Genomic DNA, 10,973 nt, shown 5'->3' on the forward strand with positions numbered 1-10,973 from the left:
TATTAGTTATTATTAGTTCCTTATTTTATTATTTTTGGCAGAGAATACCTATTATCTTGAATATAGCTACTTAACAATTTATAGTAATAGAACACATTCGAAAGATATAATGATAGATGTAGCAAAATTGTTGACTATATTACGAACATAAAGTAGAAAGGTATGTTTTCCATAGTTTAATGAATAAACCTCAAAATATGATCTCAGGTTTTTTCAATATTTACCAACTTTCTATTATGAGGACATTCCTAAGAGAAACCTTTCAAGATACTCTTAATTCTAGTAGTGATATGTTGTGAAAACATATTACTGCTACAAAAAGGTGCCAAAGCAAAACGTGGGTTTTGTAGACTGTGTGCGTCATAGAAGAGGAAATGATCAGGTGAGTTTGCACAGGTCATTCTCATCTAGAAATTTAGCCTGCTGTTTTCAATTCAATTTCTTCTCATTTTTGGTAAAAATCACTTTCAGAGAAAGAAAAACATTTTCTTTTATGTATCCTAGTGAAAGGAATGCCTTGTTCCAGAGATCTTCCATGTTTACTACTAGAAAATAAATAGGATGCGGAAGGAAAAGCAGAAAGAGGGAAGGAGGGAGAGGGGAGTGGGGCCTTGGTGTGTGCCACACCTTCTGGGGGCAAGACATGATTGCAAGAGGGACTTTACCTAACAAACGCAATCAGTGTAACCTGGCTTATTGTATCCTCAATGAATCCCCAACAATTAAAAAAAAAAAATTGTACCGTCACACTAATTTGAAACTTAAAAAATAAAATTAATTTTAAAAATCACACACACACAAAAAGAAAATAAATAGCTTGCAATGATAAAAGCAGTAATTTTTTTTTTTCAAATGGGTTCTGATAGTATAAAGATCCTCAAGAACGGCAAACATTGCATGCCTAGTAATTTTACTAATCACTGTGTTTTGCAGCCTCTCACATTTCCCCATTCTGCTCCCTGAGTCCGCAGCCAAAACCCCTCTACCCATTTGATAGTTTTCGATCAGTTCCCTAATATTCCTAAGAGCTCCTCAGCCCTCTACCTTCTTCCTTCCCAACAAATATGCGTATACCCACACCTCATGGCCTGTCTGGCCTTACATCCACCTTTGAATTGCCCCACGTAGGACCAGTTTGCTTTTGAAATGCAATTGATTATACACACTTTACACAGGCCTCTAAAATATTCTAAAATGAAGGCTTAATTATGATGAACTCATACTCTCTTACTGATCATAGAGAGCTGCAGATACCGGTGGGTAGCCCGTGCTGCTTCCTCATCATTTGTGTACAGAATGAATTGTGTCTAAGAAAGCACGGAGAAAAGGCATTGGTAATATATGCACCAGGATCCAAACACTCAGTGAGAATACTCTCCATGCAATTACACAAGCGGGAGAATCTAGAAATGTAAGGACAATACGCTAAGGAAATATAAAATTAGGTATCAGAACAAAGAGAGCAATTTGAAACCAATTAATAATAAAAATAAGATAGCTCATTTTACTTTGCGCATATATTGTTCCAAGAGCTGAGATAAATTTTTCTAACCACTTTTTTGTTTCATCCTTTTGTTTCGTGACACAATCTGATAAGGTACGTATTGTTAGCATCCCTTTTCTTTGCAGTTGGGAACCCTGAGACTTAGCGGAGTTAAGTGACTTTCCTCAAGTAATGTGTCTGACAACTGACATAGCTGGGATGTAAATCACACTCTCTCTGAGCCTAGAGACCTAACTAGAACTTTTCACAATGCAATGCCAATATCACTGCAGGAAATATCTTCTTGGGGTGCTGACATTACTACAAGAAATGTGTTCTCAGTCATACAACGAGATGGTGGGAAATACAGACAGATGCTTAAAATCAATTTTATGGAGATCATTAGTCATCAGATGGAAATGAGCATGACAGTGAGCTCAATTCATTCATGAAAGTACATTAGAGAGGTATCTTAATACATAAAATGCAGATTTCAGAGTTGGAAACTATTTAACAGAGGCTCTTTCTGGATTTTAAACTTTTGTTAAGGGAAATGAAGCAATCCCATTTCTCATTTATGTGTAAAAGGGAAAAGAAATATAATATTAGTAATTTTGCTGTCTATGATGATATACAATAATGAACTGTTATATATGGAAAGAATATTAGTTGTTCCTAATTAAAAAGAGTCCTTCCTCATTTCTGCAGAATGGAGAAAACAAAAGTCAAATAGACACAAAACTTTTAAATTGCTTAGTTAGGGCTTAGAATATGCCTGCGGGATTTAAGGTATGGTCCAAACACCTTCCAGGAAAGAATGTTACATAGAATGGGAGGCAGAAACATGGAAAATGCCAAATAGCTAAACCTTGGATGCAAAAACATCTTAGACATTTGATCTGTATGTTTGATCCAAGGAAAAATTGAGTAAAATAAAATAGATTATAGAGGGCTATGTTGAGGAAACATTAAAAATGAACATTTCAGAGCATTAAATTCATTTACTTTACTTAATTTTTTTTTTTCCAAACGAACTTCTATTATTTATTTATCCTTTATTTTTTTCCAGGAGGTGAAAACAACCAATTTTCTTCAGAAAAAAAGTAAGAATACAGAAATCAATACATCAGGAAGTAGAAGAACATTGGGCTGGATAAATAATTTAAAAGTTTTTTTTTTAATAGTTTAAAAATACAAATAAAACTGATGAATACAAATAAGCTCAATAAAAGCAAGTATGGCTGAATTTCAAAAGCACAGTATTTGTGAAGAATAATTAAAAGGTATTATAATATTTCCAGTTTATGTTAGTATTTTAATTCATTTACTCAGTTATTTATTCAACAACAACTATTGTTGACCAGTTACTATTCAACAACAACGGTTGTTGACCAGTTACTGGTCAACAACAAATATTCACTGAGTAGCCATTAAGTTTTAGGCACAGTTCCAAACTGGGCAGTTGATCCTTGAACAACACAGGGGTTAGTGGTGCTGACTCCCTATAACATTTTTACTGATTGTAAGATAAATGTATGATAAAAACAACCTGTTTGGGCAGATATTCTTTCTCTGGAATGATTTTCTTAATGGGAACTCATTTGCTATCTATTGGTCAACAAGAGCTGCTTCTCCTGTTGTCTTGACCTTTTTTTTTTTAAGGTCAAACCTCTTTCTAAAATTATCAAACCATCCTTTCCTGTTACTAAATACCCAACTTTAGATAGTTCACCTTCCTTCACTTTCTCCTGTAAGGTCATGGTTTTTCTCTGCTTCTTGAGAACACCTCCAGCATCACCAGCAGGTCCTACAGGTCCTCTGGTGTTGCACTAAATATGATGAAAAATGTGCAAGAACTGTAAAAGATTACCTTTTACCCCAGTACGCAATTAACTGGTGAGAAACACTGCTTACAGGGAGATGCTTAGCATCACACAAGTGTTCTAGGTGGATGGTGCCCACCCTGGCTCTCACCGCAATAGCAACAGGAAGTGGTGATACAGTATTGTTGTAGCTCAGTATCAGTTAATTTTATGTGGGAACTTACTTCTGCCTCTTATGCTTATGTCTCCAGAATGTGAATGACAGACACCTTTTGCAGTCTGTAAGTGTGTGCATCAGTTTGGACGAATTTAAACTTTTTATTTATTTTATTTTTTATTTTCATAGATACATGTGTTCATTAGGCTTCCACTTTTTGCCTTCACAAAATTAAAAAGGCTTCAAATTTAACAACAATAACAATGTTTAAGATGGGGACCAGAAACAAAAACCTCGCAAAGAACGAACAAAGACAAATACATTCAGAAAAGAAATCAGACGATTGCTGCAATGAAGTATCAAGCATTAATAATAATAGTAATGCAAAGAAAGTAACATTCACATCGTCAAATAAGGGTATGTCAGTTATAGAATGCTTTGATTCTGAGGTTCAGTATGGAGTCATCAATTAACTTCTTATTATCTTTTCCCCAAAGTATCAAAGAATAGACAACTAATATTTATAAATAAAAATAAAAGATGATTTCAAAAAACGGATCATGCCAAATCTTATAGACAATAGAAAAAGAAGAAACATTTCAAAATCATTCTACTTAAATTTTCTATATAAAAATCATTCTACTATAAACTTTTTATAATAGATTTGTGTCTATTTTATGGAAACTGATAAAATAGACTAATATCTACATATATTTATATATCATAGCATCCCTAAATTTTTCTTAATTATTTTGATATTTCTAGGCTATCGGTTTTGTCTATGGGTTTTTTCAAATTGTGGCAAATCAGGGAAAAATGTTCCAATGTATTGATTGAAAAAGATACACATGTAAGTGGATCTGCAGAGTTCAAATCCCTTCTGTTCAAGGATCAATGGCATTGCTTGTGGCTCAAGGAGTAGGGCGCCGGTCCCATATGCCGGAGGTGGCGGGTTCAAACCCAGCCCCAGCCAAAAATCACACACACACACACACACAAAAAAAAATAATAATAATATATTTTATCAAACACCTTCTTTCTGTGCTCCATGTTACCACGCATTTTGATATAATGCACATGTATGTGCAAAATTGTCTAGATTTTTATTTTTATTTTTATTTATTAGGAAAGAGATTGAAATAATTTTTTTTTTATTGAATCATGAACACATAGATTATGTATATGTATATTTATGGGCTACAATGTGCTGATTTCATATAGAATTAGGAATGCTTACATAACACTGGTTAATATATACCTCATATCATTTACTTAATTATTGTGTTAAGACATTTATATATAATGTCTTAACTTAATAGATCTGACATGTACCCTTGCATTATGCATCATAGGTGTGATCCCATCATTCACCTTCCTTTGATATGACCTCCCGTACCCCCCTCCTCCCTCCTTTATCCTGGCCCATAGTTGTGATCTATTTTCATATGAAGTGTGAGTTATTGAAAATTGGTTTCATAATAGTACTGAGTATATTGAATATTTTTTTTTTATTCTTGAGATGCTTTACTAAGTAGGGTATGTTCCAGCTCTATCCATGTAAACATAAAAGAGGTAAAGTCTCCATCTTTTTTAAAGCTGCATAACATTCCATGGTGTACACATACCACAATTTATTAATCCATTCATAGGTTGATGGGCACTTGGGCTTCTTCCATGACTTAGCTATTATGAATTGAGTTGCAATGAACATATAGCCGAGCATTGTGGCGGGCGCCTGTAGTCCCAGCTACTCGGGAGGCTGAGGCAAGAGAATCGCTTAAGCCCAGGAGTTGGAGGTTGCTGTGAGCTGTGTGAGGCCACCACACTCTACCGAGGGCCATAAAGTGAGACTCTGTCTCTACAAAAAAAAAAAAAAAAGAAGAGTTGCAATGAACAATCTGGTGCAAATATCTTTGTTATAAAGTGATTTTTGGTCTTTTGGATATACATCTAGTAGAGTAATTGCAGGATCAAACGGCAGGTCTACTTTTAGATCCCTGAGTATTCTCCGTACTTCTTTTCAAAGGGGACATATTAGCTTGCACTCCCACCAGCAGTGCAGAAGCGTTCGCTTTTCTCCACATCCATGCCAACATCTGTAGTTTTGAGATTTTGTTCTGTGAGCCACTCTTACTAGAGTTAGATGATATTGCCCATGGCTAATATATATTTTTTTTTTTTTGTAGAGACAGAGTCTCACTTTATGGCCCTCGGTAGAGTACCGTGGCCTCACACAGCTCGCAGCAACCTCCAACTCCTGGGTCTAAGCGATTCTCTTGCCTCACCCTCCCAAGTAGCTGGGACCATAGGCGCCCGCCACAATGCCCAGCTATTTTTTGGTTGCCAGGTTTGAACCCGCCACCCTCGGTATATGGGGCCGGCACCTTACCGACTGAGCCACAGGCGCTGCCCGGCTAATATTTTTAAAGAGAATTTTTTTCTCAGCTAGAACCTCTTTCTCCTTGGAGTTTAAACCATCATTTTCCTCAGTGTCTTTGAAGTTTTTCAGCTTTTCTTTGTGAAGCTCTCATAGCATTTTAAAGTTTGATTTGGGAGTCTTTAATTAATGGCTAGATTAGGTCTACCCATTGCTATAAAAGCTACATAAATTTTTAAAAAATTCCTTAAATGACATATGAGAAGAAGAAAGCTTGAATTAACCATAAAGAAAATGTAGGTAATTTTATTCTTGCATTAATTGCAAGCATCTGACTACAGCTACCTGACAAAGGTAATCCATCCACACTGCCAGACATTCTCCTAAATAGTCTAAATGTACTTGGTTTTTTTAAAAAAAGCAGTATTGAAAATCATCAAGCTAAACAGACAGCAAAATGAATCTGCAACTTAATGGATTCCATAATTGAACAAAACTATTTTCTAAGAGACAAAAAGAGAAAATCATTTAACCAGATTGACATTGTGCATACAGAACAATGTTAGGAATTTAGTTTTAAAAATTAACTTCTAGTGTAGGTGGATTTTTTTTGTGCAATGGAAACTCTTCAAAGCAATCACACAACTTTATTTTATTGCCTCCTTGACATTATCCTAGTACATTACAAAATTCATGGAAGAAACTCTTTTTCTGGACTGATAAAATACTTAGTTAAGAAAAGTGATCCCCAGATTTGTTATTTGTATCATTATTGTTATCAATAAAAAATGCCCATCTATACTTTGCTATAATTTATTCATAATACATTTTAAATATTAGCCAACCACCATCATCTTTATCATAGAAAGCAACTCATCAGTAGACTCAAAGATGTTCACCTAATAACAAAAAGTTATAAATACAAATTTGTAACTTATAAATAAACATAACTTAAAAAGTTATAAATAAAATTTTAACAGAAGGACAAGGTAAAAATAACTGATGCACTAGAATATTATAAAACCATTCAATTCAATTATGCAACTTTAATGACAGTGGGAAAAAGTTTATCATACAATAGTGACAGTAAAATGCAGAGGGAAGGAATTGACATTATAAAACCAAACTTATAGGAGGTGATGAGAAAAAATAATGTCAAGAATTAACATTAGGAAATATTTTATTAAGAGAAATCTAATCACTATTAGATTCTGAAATTTACATTCAGTGTTAGGCTTTATCAAGGGAGGCTCTTCTTGATAGTTTCACATAGGCTTCAGATATCAAAAAATGAAATATTACATATAAATTTTATTTTTCTTTTCTTTCTTTCTTTTTTTTTTTTTTTTTTTTTTTAGAGACAGAGTCTCACACTATCACCCTTAGTAGAGTGCCGTGGTATCACACCTCACAGCCTCCTCCAACTCCTGGGCTTAGGCAATTCTCTTGCCTCAGCCTCCCAGGTAGCTGGGAATACAGGCACCTGCTACCACACCTGGCTATTTTTTTGTTTCAATTTGGCCCAGGGCTGGGTTTGAACCCACCACCCTCGGTATATGGGGCTGGCACCCCACCCACTTGGCCACAGGCACCACCCATAAATTTTATTTTTCAATGGTTTGAAAGAGGTGTCTACTTTGTGAAACAAACCAAATTCTAAGTAGAAAAAAATCTCATATTAGGGACCTAATTATTAAGGAATTGGAAACCCATGGTGGTCATGTTCCAGGCAAGAATACTCTTCCTACGTTATCCTGTCTAAATCAGGAGTGCCAGAGCCCTATGTTTCTTTCTCTGTGCACGTGGTGACATTTGCTCTTTAAGGGCACTGGGGAGGGGAGAGTCTGAAAATCTGAACATGTGAAAATGAGGTGGTCACAATGTTGGAAAAGGGAGTACAAAATTGACCAGAAGTTAATGTGCTTAAGCTTTTGTTGCACTGTCTGTCATCTCTCCCATAATTTCACCAAAGAAATTTCTGTTTTCTTTCTTAGTAATTATCACTGACATGCATCTGGCAACCTAATCCGTGAGAATCTTCCTGTAGTTCCGCAAGGAAGTCAAATTCACCTTGCGGTAGGTTGGTGCACTGAAGCAGCCATAAACTCTAAGGTTTAAATGTCTTTAGGCTGCTAGACTGATTTCCACAGACACTTATTTGCAGGGTCTGCATTCTCTATGACTGAAAGACAACCTAACAGTGTCATGTTGATAAAAGAGATAATCTCTCAGTGAGACACACTGCTTCCTGCTGTATGGCCTCCTTTCAACAGATGCAGTCTACTGGGTACTATAATCACAGAATCAAGCTTATTTCTATCACTATTCATCAGAAATTTAGAATTTCAGAAGTTGTTAACACCCAGGCTTCTAGCTTCCTTTATTTAGTACATCACTGATTCATAACTTGGATCAAAAAGCTCTTTGAGGATGTTAGAATAATACCCATTCGTCCATGGCACAATGTTTATATACAACATCATGAAGTTCACAGATAGTTTCAAGTACATCGATGGGCCTCAGTCTAAGAGCCCTTGCTCTAGGTACTAAAATACATAAACAGATTTCTGTAGTAGAATTGTAGAATAGGGAAACACTCCACTTGAAAACTAAGCTTTCAGAATCCAGTTTTGTTACTGATTTCCATTGTGATTGCTAAGATTCATATCTAAAAAACTTCCTTCATGGAAGGATATAATACAGTGATACTCAGACACAAGAACCCCCCAAAAAACCAGTCACTTTCCAACAGTACATTATCAATAATCAAAATTTTAAATCTGAAGGAAATACTAAACAAATCTGTTGAGATAGAAGATGGGGGAAATTTATTTTAATGAAAAAGTCCTCTATGATTGTTTTCCCAAAGCCAAAATTGAATTTATTCTTCACTTTTATGGTAACTTCGGAATCTGCCTCAAAATACATCTCCTCAAAATACGTCTCTGGCAGCTGACTTGGCAATAAGGCTGAATTAGCTTGCAATTTAAACAGCAAGAGATTAAACAGATTACTCTGAAAAGTACATTTATAGAAAGAATGACAGCAGGCCAGGTACCCAGAAACCCAGGTGAGAGCATCTTCTTGACTAAAATGTCTGTATATGAGTACACCGAATATGGGCAATGGACAAAATGTGGGTTGGGATGGTGAAGGATTGTAAGACACATTTGTATGACTATGACAAAAATGAGGACAATGAGACTGAGGAGAAGAGCACGGAAATGCAGGAATATCCTCTCTCAAAGGAGGCAAAAAGAAGGAATGTATTTGCATAAAGAAAAATTGATAATAACACTTTATAATCCACACACAATGTCCTGTTGGGTAGATGTCCTCTGATCTCTGCTTTAGGCAGGAGCAATGTGAGACATCCAAAGAGATTAGTGAGTGGCCAGAGGTCATGTGGTCAGTGCCAGAACTGAGAGCTGACTCCAAAGCTCCTGCAAAACAGAACAAAGTACCTGCTGTACAAGGCAACCTATGACATATAGCCTTAGGAACATTAAAAAAATGTGACAGCATTGCAAAGGAAGTGACATCTGAGCTGGGTCTGGAAGGATACATGGGTTTCTACAGTACAAGAAAAGGGGAAGGCATTGAAGGCAGAATAAACAGAACCTCTGAAGCGGTGGGGCAGAAGTAATTCGTGGTGATGACATGACCCAGGCGCAGGTTTAGTAAAGTGTGACGATCCAGAGAGAGCTTTCCTACTGCATGTGTGATCTAGTGGATTTTGAGGAAGGGAGGGATCTGTATTCTACATGAATTTTTGCAGCAGTAGATAGTCTTTTGTGTGTTTGGTGGGAGAAAAGTACTCCAGAGGGGAAAGAGGCAGTGCAGGGAGAGTAATCATGGGCAAGAAGAAAGATCATTTAAGAAATGAGGCTGGGTGCCCATAGCACAATGGTTATGGCATCAGCCACATACACCGAAGCTGGTGGGTTTGAACCCAGCCAGGGCCAGCTAAACAACAATGATAACTGCAACAAAAAACAGCCAGGCGTTGTGGCAAGTGCCTGTAGTCCCAGCTACATGGGAGGCTGAGGCAAGAGAATCGCTTAAGTCCAAGAGTAGGCAGTGGCTGGGAGCTGTGATGCCATGGCACTCTACCAAGGGTGACAAAGTGAGACTCTGTCTCAAAAAAAAAAAAAAGAAAAGAAAAGAAAGAAAGCAAGCAAAAGAAAAGAAAAGAGAAAAAGGAAATGTAATCGATGACCTGAGGTGAAGCAAAGGAAGTGGGTAAAAAAAAGGGCCAATTCAACAGTGACATTGACACTGGTAGGTGGTTGACCAGATGCACCAGGGGAAGAGAAGGAGATATTTTCGAGTGCTTTCCAAGTTGATAAGTAGGAGACAAGGTGAACACCAGTAACTCAGTACCCGGACAGGAGCAGGTACGAAAAAGGGAATGAGTAAGCAAGAACTCGAGAGAACATTCAGGTATTGGTTCCAGTGAAGTGAGCTGGAGCTCAAAAGCAAGAGCCACAGTGGGGTACAGAGGATGAAATGGCCAGCGTACGGCTGGTAGATGAAGTCATGGGAGGGCAGGGAGTGAGTCAGCACATAGAGAAGCCGGGGTGAATAGATGGTGGTCAGCACTAGAGACCTAACTGCAGTGGCCTAGATAGGAAAAAGAACCACAAATCCTGATTTACTAGGAAACAAGAAAAGAGTGTTTCTAGAAAGGGGGTGGTTCATAGTATCACATATATTACTGACAGTCTTAGGGCTGTGCTCAGAGCAGGCAGCTAGAGAATGGTTCCTTTGTTTATAACACACCCATCAAGTGTCTGGGGTCACTGTGATGAGGCACATAAAACTTGTGGTCTCCTTATGAACAAATTCCGTCCACATGAAGAAGAAAAAAATTATAAAACGTATGTGGTGGGTATATGGGTGGTCGCTGTATGATTCTTTTAACTGTACTGGCATATTTGAAAAATTGCCTAATAAAATATCATAAAATTAAAAAGGATATTCCTGAAAGCCTTACCATATAAAATCATATATTTCTGGTTTAGAAATCAGTTTTATCAACATAGGATTTAAGAGTTCTAACTTGTAAAACAAGTGGTGGTTGTCATCAACTACAAGCTCAAAGAATACCAATATTTTGATAGCTCTATGAGA

At 36.7% G+C, this 10,973-nt stretch overlaps 1 non-coding gene across 1 annotated transcript; it reads left to right on the forward strand.

Moving 5' to 3' along the window:
• The first annotated feature begins 10,569 nt into the window (after positions 1-10,569).
• LOC128593391 (small nucleolar RNA SNORA11) lies at positions 10,570-10,697 on the forward strand. Its single transcript, XR_008382349.1, has one exon. It is a non-coding gene; the product is annotated as a small nucleolar RNA SNORA11 (small nucleolar RNA).
• Positions 10,698-10,973: the final 276 nt, after the last annotated feature.

Source organism: Nycticebus coucang, chromosome 1, assembly GCF_027406575.1.
Source record: "Nycticebus coucang isolate mNycCou1 chromosome 1, mNycCou1.pri, whole genome shotgun sequence".
Classification (NCBI taxonomy): Eukaryota; Metazoa; Chordata; class Mammalia; order Primates; family Lorisidae; genus Nycticebus; species Nycticebus coucang.